Source organism: Emydura macquarii, unplaced genomic scaffold (genome assembly GCF_026122565.2).
Source record: "Emydura macquarii macquarii isolate MOO-44397 ecotype Brisbane River unplaced genomic scaffold, CSIRO-AGI_Emac_v2 contig_2825, whole genome shotgun sequence".
Lineage (NCBI taxonomy): Eukaryota > Metazoa > Chordata > Testudines > Chelidae > Emydura > Emydura macquarii.
This window is the reverse complement of record NW_027132962.1, coordinates 3,747,051-3,769,975: the sequence shown is the minus strand read 5'-3', so window position 1 is coordinate 3,769,975 and position 22,925 is coordinate 3,747,051. Positions and strand designations below refer to the sequence as shown.

The 22,925-nt window shown below is 38.3% G+C and overlaps 1 long non-coding RNA gene across 2 annotated transcripts; it reads right to left on the bottom strand.

Moving 5' to 3' along the window:
- Window positions 1-115: 115 nt before the first annotated feature.
- LOC137166282 (uncharacterized) lies at window positions 116-17,318 on the bottom strand. Of its 2 annotated transcripts, none has more exons than XR_010923625.1 (3): window positions 17,113-17,318; window positions 3,009-3,172; window positions 116-477 (listed from the first exon to the last, which is right to left on the bottom strand). It is a non-coding gene; the product is annotated as an uncharacterized lncRNA (long non-coding RNA). The 2 variants fall into 2 exon arrangements; XR_010923626.1 differs by having other exon boundaries at window positions 3,013-3,172.
- Window positions 17,319-22,925: the final 5,607 nt, after the last annotated feature.

Sequence of the window (22,925 nt, the reverse complement as noted above, 5' to 3'; positions counted from 1 at the left end):
ACCCCCGTTTACATTTTAGGAAATAAAATCTTTGTAGTTTTCCCCCCAAAATGCCTCATATATTTCTATTGTTTCTGTTATGATGCAGAACATGAACAGTTCTCATTAAGAGGGCTCAATGCTGAACTCTTTACTCAGGCAAAACTCCTATTGGCTTTGAAGCATAGGATCAGACTTAAATACAAATTGTCTGTTAGTTATACACAATATAAAACATTTCAAGTCCAAACTCTAGCATACAAGAGATAAAGGAATGTGTTCTGCTTCCAGTTACGACCATATTACTGCATTGGCCTTAGTGGGATGACAAGGGTTCACAGAGGACAGCATTTGGCCCAAATGATCGAGACGATAGTCAGGTGTAGCCTATTTAGTCCAGTAAACATTTTGGTTGGATCCTCCTCATTTTACTCATCCAAGTAGACCTACTGAAGTCAATAGAACTACTCACTTCAGTCAGGTGAATAGCATCTGATTCTGCAGGTGGAAATTAAAACACAAAGCATTACATAATTTCACCGTTGGTTTGTGTATATATGGTAGTGTACATATAATCTGGCAATAACAGATGTGTATTCTTACTTTTTAGCTGAAATTTCATAAGGGGTTAACTATAAAACAAGCAGTAGCTATAACCACCTAGAATGACAACCAACAGGGAGTAATTTTGTACTCATACAATAATTGAATGTGAAACATAATGATAATGAGACCTGAAGTTGTGCTAGAGTGTTTTTAAAGTGACATGACTAGAATTACACTAAGTGGCAAATTTAAAATGCAATACAGCTACAAGTTTAGAAGTCTTTCACACAAAAAACCTGAACGCCAAGATCACCCCAAATAGAGGAAGAGACTGGAGAATCACTAATGTTCATCTGATCCTGGAGACTTCCACAGTGTTCTATAGCAAGAGAATAGATTGATTGCCACAAGTACCATGCACATTAAGTTTGCCGATTAACCATGATCCAATATATTTTAAACTTTCTGACCATCTGTTAGAAGCTTCATTATTAGGTAATTGTTTGATAATTATTCTGAAAGATGGCTAATGTAAATTTTCTCATTTAAATTGTATTGTAATTTATTGTAGAAGTTTTTAGTCTTTTGGCTTGTTGCCTAATTGTTTTCAACCAACATCTGCCAAATATGAAAGGTAAAAAAAATAATAAAAACATCCTCACAACCATCAATGCTTTTGCTAGTATTTTATTAACTGAGCAAATGTGCAGTAGCAATTAATAGCCAGGCAGCAAAAGGCACTAAGTATATTGGCTGCTCTCTTCCAGCTGCTGATTCTGAGAACCAGTCTAAGGAGCTCTTTAGAGCACACATCTGGGCAGAGTTTTACCAGCTGCTGCTTACTGACTCTGAGCCAAAATCTGCTTGTAGTCTTTTGACTAGTCAATGGGAGGTAATTCTACTGGAATCGACGGAACTATTTATGTTAGTAAAGTCATCAGAATTTGACCCTCTGGAGAGTCTTTTATGGCAAAGTATAGGTGTGAAATGGCAAACATTAAGCAGAAAAATGTAACAGGCTAACTTAAGCACTACCATTTCTCTAACCAGTCAGAGTTATTTTTCTTCTGTTAGAGTATAGGATACAACTGATTTTTTCATTCTTCTTTCTCTAAAGAGAGAGAGTTTATTACTTAGAGGTTTCAGCTTTTGACCAAACATTTGCTTTCCAAAATGAAACTATTTCTTCCTTATTTAAAGGTTGTTTTATATTCTGCAAGGTGAAAAAAACATCAGTATAGACAGAACTAAAGATCATAAGGCAGAAACTAGCACTTGCTACTGTTCTAAACTACTTATTGGCTGTTTCTCAAGCTGTCTTCAGTATGTATCTCAAATAAGCATTTCTATTTTGTCTAAGCAGTTGAAGTCAATGCTTAATAAGAGTTTGGTAAATGCATTTCAAAACATATAAATTATCAAATTTTTTGTTCTAAATCTAATGAGTAGCTAAGGATTTCACAAGCGTTTCTCAAATGCTGGTAGTGTCTTAGCAAGTTACAGTTACAGGTAATTAGAAGTAATAGTTTATTGAGAAATGGGCTTTAGGGTGAGATTTGAAAAAATAATTTGAGTAACTCTTTTATGACGACAAAGAAAAGAGGGTTGATGCTTCTATTGACTGTGCTGAGTGAAAGTCAGTTAGGTGGGTTGTGCGGTGGATTGGAAGGTAAATAGCAGTGATTGCATGGTAGCAAATAGGAAAAGGATGGAGATAACTTTTGTTGTGCAGTGGTGGGGGAGTTGAAAAAGGTGGAGATGGGAGTAGGATTGCCAAGAGGAAGAAATAGGGACATTTCCAAAACAAAAGCAAGCTAGAATGGACCATTATAATCACCCAGTCTGACATCCTGCATAACACACAGTTTCACCCAGCATTTCCTGCATTAAGACCGTTACTTCAGGTTGAGCCATAGCATATCTTTTATAAAAAGACATCCAGTCTTGATTTAGAGACTTCATATGATAGAGAATCCACCACATCTTTTGGTAAGTTGTTTGAATGGGTAATTACCGTTAACATCATTGTACCTATTTCTAGTCTCAATTTATCCAACTTCAGATTCCCAGGCATTGGCTCTTTTATGCCTGTGTCTGCTAGATTAAATCCCTCTATGATTAGAAATCTTCTCTCCATCTACATACTTATAGAGCATAATCAAGTCACCTTTTAACCTTCTTTTTGTTAAGTTAAATAGATGGAGCTTCCTGAATCTCTCACTATAAAGGCAGGTTTTTCAGATCTTGAATTATTTCTGTAGCTCTTCTCTGAACTTTTCTTTGAGCCATGGACCCCAGAACTAGACACTATATTCCAGTAATGGTCTCACTAATGTCATATACAAAGGCAATACCTTCATCCTATTCCTAGTCAATATTCCACTGCTTGAATAGCTAAAGATCATGTTAGCACTCTTAGCCACAGCATCTCACTCGGAGCTCATGCTCAGCCGGTTATCCACCATGACCCCTAAGTTCTTTACCTACATCCATAGTAAAGCCTCTTCTGCGTCTTCCTCTTTCCTCGTCCCTCCCACCTTTAGTTTTTCTTCTTCACCCTTCATCCTTTTTCTCCTTTCTTCCATCAGCATGCCAAAGATGCAGTCCCTCCAGTCTTTTTAGCCACACTCCAACCCCAAGGACACAACTATTAAAAGTAAATAATGTAAACAATATTAGAGGTCATGCTCTGATTTTTCTGCTTCCCACCCTGCAGGTCTACTGTGCCTCCTGGGATTGTTTTCAGTTTAGCTACATCTTTCAAATCCTGCTTTTCAAACAGACAGCTCCTGGTTTGCTTGCTGGCTATGCATGCTACAAGTTGGTACCAAGGGGAGCTGTTGGAAAGAAGTCCTGGAAGCTAAATTTAGATTAGAAACATATCCCAGTATAGTAGATTGGTTGTGAAATCAATGCAAATACCAACCTCAGAGGCACTGGGTTGAACAGTTTAGTTAATATCTTAGTTCATATTTTTACGTACCTCTGCACTTCCTGATTCCAGCTGGGGCTGAAGTCAGAAGTGCTAAAATATTAGAAGAGTTTGTTTTCGTGTTATTGCTGACTATAGCTGTGCAGGAACTGGAATTTCCATTTGCTGTTCAAAGTCAGAGCAAACTGGAAGTGTGAAGAAAATCTGTCCCACACAAAACTTAATGCCATTTTAGAAGAACTAACATGGAATATTTTGAAAATTTCCAGGCTGGCAAGCTAGCTGGAGAGCTAGCTTATCTCTAACTGGCTGGCTGGCAGGCAGGCAGGCAGGCAGGCTGGCTGGCTGGCTCCCCAGGGAGACAGCCATCTGACCACTTAAGGAGCCAGGCAGCTCACCCAGCTGTTAAGTGGGCTACCAAGAAACCAGAGATCCCAAGGAACTCAGGGACTACCTATCTAGTTTTTTTTGCAACTGTCAACAGAATTGACATGCTCCAGTGGAAAACAGTTCTGTCAAAAAATATTCAACAATCTCTTCTGCTGGATCATTAGTATTTAGCAAGAAAATGAAAACTCACAAGAGACAAAAAAAATTTTTAAATTCCTAGACCAATTTTGACCAAAGTTGAGGTGGGTCAGGTAAGAATCCATGATTTTCCATTAATTATTGCATTTGCATTGTTATTGATTTGATTTATTGAGACCTTTATTAAAATATAGCTCCATTTACATTGGGGGATTGGTCCAAGTTAGTCTTCCTAATGATTGTAACAATTGAATCATTTTGTTCTTTATCATTTTTGTTCAGCTTTCACTGATGGACAATTAAGTAATTGCAATTACAACAGAATATAGAAATCTCTGGAGTCTTGCCTCTTCTGAAAAGGCATGTAATTCTTTGATTAGAATTGAAATCTCAGCTGGATTGGTTTTAATTTGAAAATTAATTCCTCTTGCAAGGTAAATGAATAATATGAAGTATCTTTGTGATGTTTTACAGATACCTGTCAGAATAAAGAAAAATCATTCTGTTTGGGGGTTAGAGATTTCACTTTGCTGTATCACAAGCTACTAGAGTTCTTCCATTTTAGGCCATATTGTGGCCATTCAGTTGTTTTAATGAGGGAAGAATGAAAACTTGCATACAAATGTGTTCAAATACCACATGGGTGGACATGATTACCATGCAACTCTGATGATCTTCCTGTGATCCTTGGCCAATTAAACCACCTCTCTGGAAGTTTTTTTAAAATACCAAATGCCTAAGCAGCTTCAAACAGCTACTTTTAATTTTTTAAAATAAGTAACTACCAGACTGTCAGAGAAAGCTTCCTCCTCCTCCTCCCAAAAATGTGAAATTTTCACTCCAAAATTACATCTACCTGAAACTCAGTACAGGAAAGATTCAGCCCAAGACCAGTGACAGGCTTTCTACATTTAAAAATACAACAACTTGAAAACTCAGATGCCTCATAGCTTTGTCAGGCTATACACAGGGGCTTTATGCTTTGGGAAGTGTACTATGACAGGGAAGAACTGAGAAAAAGGGCAGGTTTCAAGAGATGTGTGGTATGACTCCAGGAGCTTGGGGAATGCAAGGTGGTGTGGCCTGCAAGGTGGCTGATACTGAACAAATGGCATCTCAGCATGTAGCATTGTTTTCTATGCATGCCCAATAAAAATCTCTTTCCTGTAACTCTGCCTGCCTCATCACTTATTGCAAATGAAACAGGAAGTGAAATTCCCAGATACATGGGACCCACTTCTTACCCTGAAAAGACAAGAGAAACCTGACTTTAAAACTGACTTCTTAAAAAAAAATTAAAAAACTGTTAGAGGATGTTTTTGAAGTACTGGAGTTATGGCAATTTAGTCAGTTGCCTTTTCAGGTGGAAGGATACAAGAAGCCACCCAAATAAATTTGAAAACATTCTAAGAGTAGTGTTGCTTCATAACACATAGGTTGATTAAGTTTGCAATTTGATAGTCTGGTAAGATTCCCAATTATTACCAGGGCATTAAGTGGCAGACTGTTTCCATTTGCATCTGGATAGAGGGTTGCAGCTTTTCCCCTTTCAATGCAAACCTCACTATTATGCATTTATCACTTCAAAATTAGATTACTTCAGAGAGATCTACTTATGGCAGCGTCGTAAAGCACCTGGAATCTGAATTGTTAAAGGCACTCTGAGTTTTTTTCTTTTTTTAATTGAGATGTTCCTTTTTTTAGGTTTGTTGATGTAAGTAAATAAATAACTATACAGAATGTACCAAAGGGTACAAATCACCACTTATTTGTTAAAACTTGCAGAACTCACTCACACTGCAGTAATCCAAAACTTATGTTGATCAAACCTTCCTGCAGTACCACACACTCATGCATATTCAGTCTCATTCAAATAATTCCACTTCTTCAAACAATTTTAAAAATAAACCTCTTTGTTTTTTGTGAGTCACACCAAAAACAATACATCAGCTCCCTCTGCTGGCTATGCTGGCTCCCTAAACTGTGCATTCCCTTCTGCTGACACCAGCTATGATGTTGCTACAAAAACCACACAGAATTAAATCAAATAGTGCTACATTAGACTGGCAATGTGAAAAGATTCTTTTCAGGTTAGCATTATATCAACAAATTCAGAAATGTATATCTTCCGTAAGGAAAGAAAGGAGAAATGTGTCAATGAATCATTTTAAATTCTATTCTGAGAAATGCTACACAGTTATGACCATTTGTTAATTATAGTTAATTTGTTAATTATAGTTACCATTCACATTTCAATCATTTGTGCAAGTGTCTATTTAGCTGTCTGGTTATAAACAAGATAGTTTTCTTCTTTAGGGGCAACCAGAGAGGCTTTGTTAAAGTGACTGCAAATCTTTGTACATTTATGCATTGTTTCAGCGCAAGATAATGGTTGTGATAATTCTTTTTCAAAGTGGTGTGTGAATATTTAATCATTCCTTTCCTACTGATATTAATGGAACTCACATGGCTTAATCGCTATTGTGCCACTTTGAAAATGTAACAATATTGGACACAAATGGGTGAGGTTTGACAATGATACTGCAGGACAATTCTCTCTCAGCTATTCTAGATCTCTTGTAATAAGGAACATACAGAATTACCGTTAGGGAAATCATAATGGACTTTATGATGCAAATTGCAATGGTCAAGGCTCTCTAATTTGTCTTAATGGGAAAACTGCAGGATGTCAGTAATCCACAGGAATATCACTGTATAAACTCTTGCCAAGGTCAGGCCAAACATTTCAGGTAGACTGGAGAGTCAGCTGCTGTGAAATTACTGGCAATCTTATATAATCACGTAATCAGCTGTTTGTTTATTCATTTCCTCTTGGACGAGAAACTGATTGTGATTATTCTGCAAGGCCATGCACTGTCCACTTTAATCAACCTATTACCAGAGAGCTTTTACTATTACATTTTATGTTCATTAGTAGATCTTTATGACACCAATCATTTAGAAGCTGTGAAACCTGGGGAGGGAGAGTGACAGAGCCAGTTAACCAAGTTTTCTGCTGATAAAGTAAAAGGGAAAAGTTGCACTTTTTTTTGGTTTTAAAAAAAATGCCATTTTTTCTTCACAGTGCTGAACTCCTCTGATGCCTTGTTGCTGGTAACACTATTTCAAAGCCACTTTGAAAGTAGGAAGGTCCTTGTATTCCTCTCCATCAGCCAAAAGCAATGAAGCATTACAATTCTCGGCCCATTCTATTAATAGAGTTGCAACTGAAGCAGAAGAAATTCAAGGACTTTCTTTCTTATATATTTTACAGCCATATCCCTAAGCAATGTAACACAAATCAAGTTACACAAAGCATAAGTGACTTTTTCTGAGGGAATACTGCATTTGTATAAGTAGCGAAAAATTCATTAAATGCATTCATTAAATACATTTCCAATTTCCTCCTGGTAAATTCAAAGGGTTGCAGGGTTTCATACACTGCAGAGTGAATATTACAACACATATCCCATGAAGCACAGTGACAGGAAACTGAACCTAAAAAAAAATATCAGTGCACTCAGAGCTAGTGGAGTGCCTTAGCAATACCAAGCAAGGGGCATAGGATTATGAGTGGGAGGAGTCAAATATTAAGACATTTACTTTGTACCAATGATACTCAGAAAACAGCATGAGTGAATGGAAACAATGAGTTTTGAGTTAAGCATGATAAATCTGAAACCCATTTGGATCTTCTATAAAGTGTCTTTGGTCAGATACTGTCAAGTCTAATCAGATATTGTAACCATATTTTCTATTCCCATATCAAACTATTCTTACAATACATTAGATATATTGCCTAGTAACCCAAGTCAGAGATCAGGACCTAATTGTCCTAGCAGCTGTACAAACACAGGGAGGAAAAATACTCTTTGCCCCAAATAGTTGATTATTTTTTAGATATTGCCTCACGGTTTTCCACCATATCTACTTTTTCCCCCATCACTAATGCAGATATAGTCAACCACAGAAAGTTACTAAGCAGGACCTTTTTCTACTAATCAGAATGCCCTCCCATGGCACACACAGTATTCTTTTGTTTGTCTGTGTGAGAGTCCTAGATGGATTTCACAGGCAATTTTTGGATGACTCTGGAGTTGCCCCGGACGGTCAGATTGTGTGATGCCTGATAGGGCTCATGACTGTACTGTATAAAGTCAGGTCTGTGTCAGCAATCATAACTGTTACTAACCTTAGTGAACTACTATGAACTTTGCCTGACACAAGGTGTCGGATCATTTCTGCTTCTCTTTTTAAATCCTATCCATTGATGGATAAAACAATATGATTTGTGTGCTTCTGAAGGTATGCTCTGTTGCAAGTTACTTTTAGCTTGACATAGCTCTGTAGTTTGTTTCTGCTTACTCAAGGCTTTTATTTTGTTGTTGTTGGAACACGGAGAAGGGCAGAATATTGCACAGAAGATTTCAGCTATTTTGCTTTAGCTTGTCTTTCCTTTTAAGAGGTCATAGACAAAAATATTAGCTTTCCAAATAACCCTAAAGAGGGGTGTTTGGCCAATCAGAAAGTAATGATAAATAGTAACTATGAATTCACTAAGAATGTATTATGCAGGTTCTTTGGTTTTGAGAAAGAAGGAGTCAAACTTTTCCCTTGTAGCAGAGGCAGCAAATAGGGTGAAAGGACACACTAAAACCTACTCACAAACACAACATAAGATACTCCCTACCTCCTCATCAGTTCTAGGGATCTGGCCTGTTCCCAGCAAAAATCACTAGGAGTCTTTTCATTCACTTTTACTGCCCAGCTGAATTCCTGTGGTTGTGCTTTCAGTCAGCAGGCAAGGCCCAATTAAGAAGAGGTAATTCTAACTACCTGACAGTGTTTTTCTAGAGCACACCACCCAGTTTATAGATATTTTTCCCTCTGAGGAAAGGAGAGAGGAGTTCTGCTGATTCGTTGCGGCAGATTGAGATAATGATAATGTGCTATCACACAGAAGGTGGAAATGGCTCTGTGGAGAAAGAGGACCCTGAGAGTGAGTTGAACAGTCATCACAGTGGAAACCTGGGAGAATTCATACTTGTGGACAAGGCTTGAACTGGATTTTGTGACATTTCATTTTTAAATTCTTTTTGTAGATAAAGCCAATACGCCAAAAGGGGTAAAACATGGACTGTTCGGAACAGGGTCAGGAGAAGCTACTGCACACCATTCCAAAAGACCATTTCTGGAAACCCACAAATGTATCAGACTTTGTTTAAGCATACCAGCCAGCCCTGCTGTGAAAAAATCCCTGTTATGTTAATCAAAGAGGCAATGTAAGTCAACAGATTGTCTGTAGGCATGCCTGAGCTGCTGACTTAGCACAAAAGAGGAATGGTGTATATATAAAATGTTGTATATGCAACACTCCAAATCTAGAATAGATTACATTTCTCTCTCCTCCTTTGCCAGACAATCAACTATGACAAATCTCAACACTTTATTTTAAGTGTGCCCTGTGTATCTTAAATTAAGGATATTATAAGAATTGTATTATGGTAATGGAGTCCAGTTAGTAAATCATGGCTTCTGTTTTATATAAATATATATTTTGTACTATTAATACATTGCTATAAATCAGTCAACCGGGATTAGGTACAAGCCACATTTTGAAGGTAACAGATGTCTAGGTACAATTATAGATCACTCAATTTGGATATGAAAGATTTGCTAAAATGAGTCGTGTCATCACCACCACGCAGTGAAGTCATGCCACTTCAAGGCATAGTGTGAATCCCTGTTGCGGCTCTATTATCTTATATAGAATATGGTTGCGTCTTAAGGGTGGAACAAGTCAAGATCAGAAGCAACTAGAGAAATGAATGCAAACAATACACCTGCCTTGTGTATAGCATGCAACCAAGAAAAGGTTGCTTAATATCTACCATCAAAAACTAGGAAGGACAGTCACATGTGCAAGAGGCATGCTGCCTTTTATGAATTAAAAAAAACAGACAATGTTCCAACATTTATTCCCTCACATATCAATAGGACACAAAAAGAAAATAGTTAAATATATATTACCAGCAACAATCAGTTATAGTAACAACTAGCTCTTATGTAGCTAGGTTCATCGATAGATTTCAAAGCATGTTATAAAGGAGGTCAGTATGATTATCCCCGGTTATTGTGGTTTGTTTGTTTTTTTAAACAATATTGTAATGGTTTGTCTTGAAAGTAAAAGTGTCTCAGTGGCTTGTGACCCCATAGCAGTAGCATTGATGGTTGCGTATTCAGGTGTAGAATGGAAAAAATGCCATTTTATTGTTGCCTTAGCCAGCTTTTTATTTTTTACAGTGTTTCTGGAGGGCACCCCAATGAAGAATGGATTTGGCCTTGTCATAAGGCCTCTTTTCTGGCTTAGCCATTAAGCAAAAGGTGGTTTACATAACACCATGGCGACAACAGCATTCCGTATCTTTTGTGTAGTGCCCTTAAGAATGCAAAGTACTTGCCAATTTAATGCATTCCATGCTGAGCATTTCCTAGGTTTGTTGTGTAGTGCTAAGGGGTTCAGGTTAAATAAAATCCAGTTTAGGCATACAACCAAAAATGTCATCCCAGCTGAATGGAACCTCTTTTTCAGAATTAAAATGTCTAACACAAATAAAACGAACCCCTTTTAAAATCCAAGGTTGAACTTTTCTGGTGGCCCATCGAGTCAGCAGGTTTTAGAATCTAGCAGAGAGATACTGGCTCAGTGTGGCTCATTCAGCTTATTAATGCCAGACCAATATAAGGTCAGTGGGAATGGCTTTCTGAGCAGAGGCATCTAAGACCAAGAAACACTGTTCAAAACAAAATATAAACTTCAATCTTGCAGGTAGTTGTGAATTACAGATAAAGACAAACCCCTTGAAGGGGATAATTTTGAGAAAGCAGTGTGTGTAAATTTTCTGTTCAGAACAGGATGGTAAAAATGGTCTCACATTAAAAAAAGGGGGGAGAGATTCTTTTATGTGCTCACAGCCCCGTTTCCCTTGCTTTTGGGTTAGATAATTTGGATTTTATCAGACCTCAGCAACACTTTCTTTCTAGCTGAATGAAATGGGCACCACTGCACCTGCTAATATTTTTATATAAGTAGCAAGGGGGAGGGAAACAAGTGAAATGATGCCCAGAAAGGTCTCTAAAAAGAGTCTGAATTTAATGTGAGAGTCGCAGCAATATTTGTAATTTTTTTTTCTTTCATTCTATAATTTATTTTGCAGTAAGGTTCTCCAGTTTGCGCCTTTGGAGAAATAAAGTGCCATACCTGAATCGAAACATATGTTCTCTGACCCTCAGCCAACAACTACATTCCAGCCGATTAATTCTGATTTTTTTCCCACCTAGGCAAAATTCTGGAATATATTACCTGACTTCAAATTCAGGAAGTTATGCAGTATAGCATTAGTCCACCATGCAGCTAAAGGACCATTTTTCTTTTATTATTCGTATACCAACTGTGCCTTCTGATACATTTGCACAATCCGGTTGCCTTGACGATATTTCAGAATATTAACAATAGAATTGCATTGGGGGGAGTAGAAGCAAAATTTAACACAGAAGACAAAAGATGAATTTTCAAAGCTAACTAAGGAATTTAGAGATCCCATTGAAGTGAATGGGCGTTGTGTGGCTAAATCCCCACGCCAGCTTTGAAAGTGTCAGCCATAATAGACATAACTTAGGAGAAGGTAGTTTTGTGACTCTCAGTTAAATTAGAAAGTCATTGCCTGGGGACTCTGTTGCTATTTGGACAAACAAGCCTATTCAAACCTATCTATGCATGTACCAACAATCCCTCTTTCAGCTGCCCAATCCATGTTTCAGCTTCCTTTCAGAGATCACAGTTCTTTGCCATGCCTCCTGTTCCTATCTCAATAGTTACAGGTATAATAAGGGGATATCAGATAGCTTTAAGTGGATGGAACAGAACAAGTGTGACACACAAAGCAAGGTTCAGTGAAATTGTTAATGTCTGGGTCACAGGAGAGAAAATAAATATATAAAGAAAGGAAAAATGCGTCAAATAAGAACAGAGAAAAATATAACAGAGTAGGGGAAAAAAGCTAAAAAGCCAGTTTTGGAAATTTTACTTATGTCAAGTAGCACTTGAAGACAATGGGACTGCTTGAGTGAAGAAACTGAATAAATGAGAAAGGGTCCCACAATCTGATATGAATAGAAGTGAATGCAGTAGAAAGAGAAATCGAAAAGAAAAGAAAAGAAAAGAAAAGAAAAGAAACACTATCATTTTGTGTAGAATGGCTGCACTTTTGGGAATTGGAGCATGACACAGGAGTGTGGCTATTCTCTGTCCACTTCCCTCTGGCCCTGGCCAGGCAAGCATACTGAATATAAACTACTCACCCCCTGTAGGGCCCCACTGTTGAATATGAATGGATTTGTTCTTTTCTGCGTCTGCCATGTTGGTCCATATGCTGCCCAGGGACTCAGAGCTCAGTTAAGTCTCATATCTAAAGATGAGCCCAGATCTCTAACTTCAGCATTTTGCTGTTCATATTACTTTGCACTTCTATAGCTCTTCTGTAACCCCTGGCCCACAAAGCATTTTTCAAAGATAAATAAGGGTCCTTATCCCCATTCTAAGGATAGAAAGCTGAGGCACAGGGCTGTCAGGTGACTTACTCAAGCTCACATATAGTCAGTAGCAGAGTCAATAATAGAACTCAGGGATCACAATCCAGCAGCCTTAGCCACTGAACTTACTTTGTTTCAATATTTGCATGCAGTATAATAACTAAACTACTAAGACAAACAAAACATTATCTGAACTACCAACCAATACGAATGTGATTCATTGTCAAAGGTCTTATTTTATATTAAACTGTCTATATCTTAAATGTTAAATATTTGGGGCCAATTTCTGTACCATTTTACATCCGGATCGAATCCCATTGATTGAAGTCAAACTAGCACCAATAATAATAATAATTAATAATGAGTCCCTATGTGATTAAGTTGCAATTCAAGATGCTACAAATAAATATGGCATGAATTTTCACAAATTGGCAGCATTCAGGGTATTTTTAACCTAAGGAAATATACTTTCACAAAAAGTACAACAGATCTGCTTCTACAGATCTGCTTTTACAGTTAATCTAAAATGTTTTATTAATCAGATTTTATTAGGATCCTTAACTAATTAAAACATTGAAATATGGCGGGGGTTTACAATAGTTGTTAGGGGGAAAATAGCCCCCTAGGGGCATTAAGAATCATTAAATAAAAAACTAAAGTGCCTGATCTTTGGGAGGGGACTGCGATGGGGACTATAACCACACTTTCTAGAGTTTATTTACTCTTTCTACATAAATATAATGAACCACTTTATGCCACCATCTAACATTAGATTGCTTTAAGTGATATAATTTGTAGGAGTTAAGGGACATATTCAGGGTTCAATTATTCAAGAACTGGAAATGGTTACCTTCGGAGATGGTGCAATCCCAATCGCTGGAGGTTTTAAGAGAATGTTAGACAGAATGACAGACACCTGTCTGGGATGACCGGGATATATTTAATCCTGCCTCAATGTAGGAGGCTGGATGAGATGACCTCTTGAAGTCCCTTCCAGCCTTAAATTCTAGGACCCTCATTCTTAGGTTCAGCAGTGAGGCATTTGGTGAAATGGGAGAGGTGGGAGAGGAGGGAAGCAAAATGTCTTAAGCCACAATTTTTCCACTTTTCTGACATTGGAATCTGCTGTAGCCAGGTTTGATCTGCTGCCAGGGCTCCTCTAAATTACACCAGCATGAATGATCCCCTTGGGGCTGTTCCACTGATCAGGGATCACTAGACAATAGTGTGGTCTGGGCATGCCCATGGTCTACCCCTTCTCCAGGAGCTAAGAGCAGATGCAATAAATATCCATAAAGGGAGATTCCTAACTGTTTTGCTCTACTTGTCCAATAGGAAGCAGCCAGAGCAAGGGCCATGCCTCACACTAGAATGAATGGAGCTACAGTTGGGAATCTTACTCAATAATTGAATATTGTGGCAAAATCTTGAGAGAAATACGATGTATGTAACTGAAACATAGCAATAATTGTGCACCCACTGACTAATACAGAACCTAAACCATGAGTTCTCCAACTTCCATAAGGCAGACCACATTGTAAGCAGAAGACTGAGTCATGAACACCTGCCCTCCCATTTGCAATTATACAGACCACATCTACAGAAATTGCTTACATGAAAAAGAAATATTAGGAACTTGATTCATGTTTTTAATGCAATTTAACAGCTGAAACAAGGAAACAGAGCTAGCACCATGTGACCAGACACATACCACATTACGGGATCATTTGAGGTAACCTATTCAGTAAAGAGGGGGGGGAAAAAAACCTCCAGTCCATATCTTATCATAATGTAGTAGCAAACATTTACATTGTATGTAGTCCTGTAACTAAATAACCCATCAAACACAGAAGTCATGTGGAATGCAAATGCAGAACTTTCAAAGCAAGTGGTCATTGTGTGTGATGACCAGAGGTCAAAGACTAACACATTCCTGACTCTCTGTCAAAGGAAATGTCCATGTGGGTAGTGAGCCTGTCAGCTTGTTTTCTGTGAGAAGAAACCATAAATTATGCATTCAAGGAAAGATCCTGTATCGCTGGACTCTTTGGATTCTAATAAGACAGAATAACTCAACAAGAAGATGGAGATCCCCAGAGTTATTCTGGGTAGCCCTAAGAGACTTTTGGGAAACTGGCAGATTGCTACTTTTCTGCTACCATTTGGAATTATAAACTGTGATTCACTTATATATAAGTCTATATATATATATATATTACCTGCTTTAACATCTCTATAACATTCACTCCATTTTCTTAGCTAATAAACTTTTAGTTAATTTACTATATAATTGGCTATCAGTATTGTCTTCAGTGTAAGATCCAGCGTATAAATTGATCTGGAGTATGTGACTGGTCTCTTGGGACTTGGAGCAACCTAATGGAGTATGATTTTTGGTTTAAGTGACCTTTTATCACAAAGTCCAGTTAGTCTCCTCAGTCTATTTTACCACCCAGGCTATCTGTGACTCCGTGGTAAAACAGATATGTGAACTCCTGAATCACTATTTGTCACTGGCTTAGTGAAATTTAATTATAGAAAACACCATTAGTGTGGGGTGTCTGCCGAATGGTCTCACATTCTAGATAGCATGATGGCATGATCCTATGCCTTTGATGTATGCAGTGTAGTTGTAGCTGTGTTGTTCCCAGGATATTAAAGAGGTACAAGGTGGGTGAAGTAATATCTTTTATTGGGATAAGTTGTTAGTGAGAGAGACAACCTGTGTGTCTTGAAAACAGAAGATGGCCCAATAAAAGATGTTACCTCACCCACCTTTTCTCTCCAATGCCTTTGAGAAAAAGTTTCGATACAAATCCAAATGTTACAACTGAGGCACAAATCTAATCCAAAACTATTCATCCATTCAACTACTCTCTCTGTTCAGTAAATACATAGGTGAAACACACATACAGATGGGACCAGGAGAGAGAACACAAGAGACTCCAGCGGCATTGAAAGATATATCAACTAGCTAGTAAAAAGTTGAGGTGAAATGTCTGCTTCATTTCTATGCACTTCAGCCCCTTCCCACCCAGAACATCTCACAACCGGCTAGTCTTTATTAGGACCAAATTCAGGTGAACTTTTCTCCTATGGCTTTTTCAGAAACCCTTAGCTTCACTATCTGTATCTTGAGCAATTTTCTTTGGATCAGTTAGAGTAAAATTACACTAGAACAGGAAAATGGAAAATGACAATATCTCGCAGTTGAACGACTTGACAAGAAGCCTACAGCAAGTTCACAAGCCAAGCTTCAGAATAATATTATAGATCAGTGGGGTTTAATATACAGCAGTATCAAAACAGGTTAGAAGGGTTTCCTTGCTGAAATACCCACTTGGAAACAAACATTTTTACTCTGATAGAATGTCCAGATATAGGAAATATGTACTACACATATATCTTACTGACAGAAAAACTAAAGATAAAGATATCCACTGATTCCTGAAGGCATATGGTCATACAATGACCATTAGAGGTGCTCATCAAATGATTAGCATACATTCAAATTAATGAATCAGCCACCAGGTCAGTTAACACTGACAAGCATCACCGTCAAAAGAAAACTACTATCAAGTGAGCTCTAACCTGAAAGCTAGCAGGTAACCTTTGCTTTATAGAAGCAACCATTTCTATTTGAAATTAATGCTTTTAATTATAATGGATTCTTCTGAGTCTGCTGATGGTAACTGGAATGCTGGCACGAGCAGCTCATTTCTTCCAGGGTCAGTGACTTGGTTGGTTTTCTTTATGACATCATTGTCGCAAACATTTTTAAAAAATTAATCATGCACATTTTGAATTTTTGTTCCATATTATAATTAACTATTGATATACCACATACAACAGGAATTAAATACTCTTCTAAAGACTGGTGCCTACTCATTTTTCTGCAGATTCTGGGGTACACAGTTATTTGCAGATCCATTGGTAAACAAACAGTTCTCTATAAAGTTTATGTTGTATAAAAATTTTTATATAGACTCTGTGGTGCTACTCATAGAATTTACAGGATTAACCAGCATAGTCAGTAGAGCTGAAGTTCTTTGAACCAGAGGTGTTCAGTTCCTCAACTCAAAACCATAGGTCATGGTTGTAGAGATTTTAAGCTCCTACAGGAAGGACTATTTGATTTACAGTGTTTCCAAACACTAACTTTATCCACACAGTTTATAAGCTCTGTAATCCCTATGAAAAAAAATTATATCATGAGTGCAAGACCTGGCACACATCTCAGACGTTCAGGTATTTGTAACCATAAGAGTGAAACCCAGTTTTACATAAAGGCAAGCCTATGCATCAGATCTAGTTCAGGACTACTGAATGGAAAACAAATTTAAAGTTTTATAACTTTTGAGATATTTATTTCCCCAGTCTATCCTCCCCCCACCCCCCAAAAAACAACTGATTTTTCAAATTCCCATAAACTCAAGAAAACCCTTTCTGAGCAGCCTAAACCATTTTTAGCACAATACATCATCACTTCAGCAATAAGAAAGGAAAAGTCAGACGAAAACAAAACAGGTACTTACTATCTAGAAGAGGAGATAGAAACTAGAGCAGTTAATTACAAAATGGCCACTTTAGAAGTACGGCTGCTTAGCTCTACCTGATTTAAAGGATCAGGCCCAGAAAGGAATGAAGAGGGGAGTAACCAAAGGGCAGGGGAAGTTCTTATACAACTACAATTCATGAACAATGAGAGATTCACTAAAGAAAAAGGCACTTTGGCATTACACCTAGCTCACTGCCCAGCATTCTTTTCTAGAAGGCAGCATATTTCAGGAAATTAGAGATAGAAGAGAGGGATCAAAATTGGGCTTTGTAATAGCATGACTCACCCTTTAAGTGCAGGAACTAGCCAATCCTGGTACAGAATGAGCCACACCTGGGTGAGATCAGGATGACTGCCATATAAAGGGCATCAGGAGGCTGTAATGAAAAGGAACTTAGGCAGTGATATAGTGTGTGAAAGTTGCTGTAGGGAAACTATAACAGAAATGAGTTGTTGTGAGTAGGAGGATCTTTCTAGAAACCTTGACTAAGATTTGATTTGTACCTAAAACTTAGGAATGTTGCTCAGGGGTATTACAAATTCACATCTCTGAGAAACGTAGTTAAGCTGCCTTAAGTACTACTGTAGGCATCACTACAACAATGGAAGCATTCTTTTATCAACCCAGTTGCTGCCTCTTGAGTGTGTGGATTTACTGGGGGGAAGCTTTCTGTTCATCTAGTAAATGACTATGCAGTAAGGGGTCCTCTAGGGCTTGGAGAATAGACATAACCTGAGGAGAAGGATTTGGGCCTTCTCTCAGGAGGAAGGCTGAGCTTCATCCAGGTACAGTCTGGGAGACTTTGAACTAGGACCTCACTCTGGGAAGAAGGGCTGGGGATGCCCTATGTAAAAGAAGAGCATGACTGAACTGGAGTTGGGGCCTGGAAGGCTAGTATGTATGGCTCAATAAATGGGATACCATGTGGGGAATGTTTTAATTACTGGTGGATGGTGAGTTATTAAATGGGACTGAAGAGAAGAGATGCTGGTATTAGGATATTGCAGAGTGACCTCTAGCCAGTATGCAGGAGATGGCTGGCCCTGTTACACACTTATATCTGAAAGCAACAGCCTTAATCATGCACTCAGTCCTACACTGTCATAATAGCTGATTCCATTCATGGTAAATCCACCACAATAGTGTCTTATACCTACAGAGCATGTTTAACCAACCTGCTTCTATGGCTCATAAACATATCCCAAACTGAACTATTTCTCAAAGTGCTGTAATATGGGGCATCTTTATAGAGGGTGAAGCATACTTCCCTTGGTCAGCCAACCAACTCTTCTGCCTGGTGTGTAGGGAGATGCAGACTCATGATTCTGCTTGCTCCCTGCCCAGTTGCTCCTTGCACTGAATAGCTGTTGAGTAGCTTATCCACTCCCCTCAGGCACCAGAGGTGCAATATAGGTAACCTTGTCCTAATGTAGGATCTGCAAAGTGGGGTCAGAAAATTCTTGTGTTCTGCTATACCACGGAAAGGCAGGCACAATCTTGCCCTAAGCTTGATAAGCTGCAGAAAATTGCCTCTAAGTAAATTCCCAATCTACTATAGATCTTCATATAGATCACTACATTTTTAGATGTTAAACAAAATCTTTTAAAATCTTTGGAGCTGAGCATGTAGCCAATGTGTGCCACTGTCCACTTTAGAATATTATCGAGAAATGACAACAGGAAATGCCTATGTTCAGAAATTAAACATTTGCACTTAAGAAAAGTAGTATATAAAGCTTGAGAGTATTGTTTCATTTCTGTATGCACAGAAGGTCAGAACAAAAGATTTACCATTTAAATAAAGGCATGGATACAATTACTATCAAACATGTTTCCTAACTTTAAAAATTCTGTTTAAGATTAGCATGTCTTTCTTTCACAAAATATATTTCAGCTATAAGTGCTACATGAAGCACAGTCTCCTGAAGAGGCATTTTTCAATTTTATATTTTTGTTTTAACTTGAAGTAACTGCTATGGTCCTCTGCAAAAATTCTAAGGCCTAAAACTTTAGTACCAGTGCCTATTATATTATTAGTGTGGTGTTAACTAGGGCCTGGGTGTTAGAGGATTTGTCCGTGCCACTTTTTAACAGAAAGGAGGCCTGTGAGATTCCAAAAGATTCTCTCTTCCAGGTTGAGATTTTATTTCATATGATAAAAGGGCCAATAAGAGTGTGAGCTAACATAACTCATAAATACAATGTATGTGAGTATATGACTACATGCATCAGTTAAAGCTCATGAAAGGTGAAATATCAATGACCTACACTGTAAATGAGTCATCAGTTTAAAAAAATAAAAGTAGTTTTTGTTTCAGTTTCAAACGTTTCACCTTCATATATTGTTAAAAAACCTCCTTATCTTCATTTGGAAGTCATTTCACAGCAAATACATCTAGCACCTGTGGACATATGACTTCCAGTTATGTAGGACTTCCAGTGAAATGAAGAATTAAGATACCAAAATATTAAACCATGTGAGAAATGCTATAAAACCATATGAGAAGCTGCAAAAACATGTAAAATCATGAAAGATCTACCCCTTTGTCTACCCAGGGAACTAGGTTTCCAATTAGAGAAAAGAGCTGCCCATTGAGAAAGAAGACATTTGTTGACAGCAGGGAAATCAAATTAGACCATCTCATTATTTTAAATGTTTTGATTTAAAGGTAGCCCTGTTAATCACCAAGAGCTACAATTCTCCATGTTCCCAATTTCAATGATAAAAATGAAAATCCTGGAATGGATGAGAAAACAAGAACAATGGGAACATAAGGGCAAAGGTTTCGTTTGTCTTAGCTGCACAACAGAAGGAAACAATTCCGAGAAGTTAAAAAGCAGCACACCAGGGAGAAAAAAAACTAAGCTCTGCCTTCTTATATATAGTGACAACATACGAGTGGAATAATATGCAGGCTTTCTGGAAAGTAAAAGCCAGATTCTATCTGACCTACATGGGTGAATTGTGGGAAGGGAAGGTGGAAGGGCCTTCCCTCTCTAGCATGGCCTATGCTAAGACCAAATAGAATAGCAGTCTGCTGATTCTGATCTCACTTATGCAGATGTAAATCAGAAGTAATCCTATTAAAGTCAATGGAATTACACCGATGTATTGGAAGTGAACTGCTCCTCCCTCCTCGGGGGTGTGCAGGCTCCTAAAAGGGATGACTAGGAGGCATGATAGTCTGTATCCAAATGGTATAACCTAGTAATAGGAGAGAATGAGGCCTTCTTTCATGAGTGGAAAGTTGGTCCAACCCTTTTCATATAAGAACATTGGATTGGAAGAGCTCTTTCAGGTCACTGAATCCAGTCCCCTGCTGTTGTAGAGAGCCACGACACACAATCATCTTATAGCCTAACTAACAGCACCTGCCACTAAAATGCAGCAATAATTACAGTGCCACTTTATGCAGGGCTCAGGCAACTGACATCAGGATAAATCATCAGAGGAACCTTGCATCCCTTTTGAAAGTCTTAGTCTGCCACTCTAACACAAGTCCAAAAAACAACATTCATACCAAGTTTCTTGCTTGTATCATAACTGGAACAGTGTGACACAAAGACTCAGTGGCAAAGAGTCCCCTGTTCTTTGCAAACAATTCTCACCTCAGATCCAAGAAACTCACCATACCAAACACATGACTTGCGGGATATTTGTCTATAAAGAGTATAACATGTAAGATGTCTACAGAAAGCTCATCATAACCTGTCAAGATTCATAATCATTGTGAGATGCATATAGGGGTAATATTTAAGGAATAATATAGGGATATTGACAGAGTGCTTGGCCTTGGAGTGAAAGTTTGTCACTGTGGGATAATGTGTCTTGGTGACGCTCTATTCTAGCAGGAGGGAGTTGTCACCCTTCCCTGTTTAACTGGTTATGTAATGCAAAGTTCAGTTGTCTAACCTTGATCCACCCCACAACCATCAATGGAAAACCATCAGAGATAACTGTGAACCATCTAAACCACTTGGAGGTAAAAAAAGGAACATTACAACAGATGGAGAATCACCCTGGCTCTGAATAAAGACAAAAGACTGTTTCATCATAAAACAGGGTGGAGAAAGGCACTCTGGATCCATTTACTGAGGAGATACATTGAAGAGTGGGAGTGCTCTTGTTAAATATTGGATCATAGTTCTTGTGAAGCCAGCCAGGTCTCCAACAGACTGAACATTGGTGGGGAGGGACCTACTTTATTAGATAGGAAAGGTAAGACCCAACTTTGTGTTTTATTATTTTGTTTTGCATTGTAGCTATTTGTTTCTACTGCTCTCTCATTTCTAGAGGAATCTCTATTCTTTCTTAAATAAACCTTTTTGCTTCATTACAACTGCTGTGTGGTTTACAGGAGTGGTGGTTTAAGGAAAATTGGTAAACTGGGTACACTGCTTCTTTGGAGACAGAGGATCTAGGATTTCTGATAGTTGTCAGAGGTTAGATATCAAAAGAGAACACTTGAAAGGGACTTAGGTATTGGAGGGCACCTATTGTTAGTCTGCAAGGCAAAGACAGAGGTGGCATAGCCCAGAGGAGAGTGCTTGTGTGGCTAATTAACTAGTGGTGTTAGGGAGCTGACATCCAGTTACCACAAGCAAGACTCCCTCACATTAGAAATAGACGGCGATAAGGTGACAATCCTGGGTACCCTGAAAACTATCAGAAACAGTCCTATGTTATTCTGCTAGACTTCCATCATGGAATGTCTTCTGTATATGCCTTTATTCAAAGTGCTTAGATCTTCAGGCAGGTATTTAAAATGATGATTAGCCAAAATATTAGCAGTTATATATGAATGCTGAAAGTTAGTGTAACCCAACTCATGTCTCTTCCTTGGTGATGCTGAAGCTTCCCCTAGCATTCACCACCACAGCCTGAAGGCAACACACCTCAATGAGAGAAGCAGCTCTGATCATGGCCTTTGGTTAAAGGTTGAGTGGGTGGTTTTGGTCTTGTAACTATTTACCCCTTAGCACCTCTCCAAGGTCCTTTTTTCCTTAGGGATGAACTGCTTGAAACACCCACACAACGGTATTCTTCCTCAAAACAAGATTTTTTTAAAACTGGGAAAAAGGATTTTAAACAAAAGAAACAATTTGCCTAATATAGCTAGCTTTGAACTCCCCATAAATTAAACTAAGTAAGGCATTTCTAGTTGTTACAGCAAAAAACAAAACAAAACAACCAAAAATCCTATATACCAAAGACCAATCATGGCTGACCACTGCTTTCCCATAGTTCCAGCCTTACTCTGTGTCCAGAGAGAGAGAGAGATCCTCTCTCTCAGCAAGCCTGTTTTCCAAGGCTTAGGTATTGCACTCCATTACCATACTAGGCAAGGTCACCTTTCTCCCCAAAACCAGAAATGTCCAATCCCCTGAGCTCAGTCACCTTCACCTCAGTGGGAGTTTTCCTATTTTCAAGCCCTAAACACAGCATTCCATGGGGTCTTCTCTGAGCATCTGCTTAACTCATTAAGTTGATTAATCTCGCATAGGCCTGCCCATTGCTGTTGGGGAAGGTAGTTTGAACCTGGCTCTGTGAAATTTTTGTCAGTTGCTAAAGCTCATCTCCCTCATATATTATGAAAGGAGACTCAAAGAGCTTGGCTTGTTTAGCCTAACCGAAAGAAGGTTGAGGGGAGATATGATTGCTCTCTATAAATACATCGGAGGGATAAATACCAGGGAGGGAGAGGAATTATTTAAATTCAGTGCCAATGTGGACACAAGAACTGATGGATATAAACTGACCATCAGGAAGTTTAGACTTGAAATTAGAT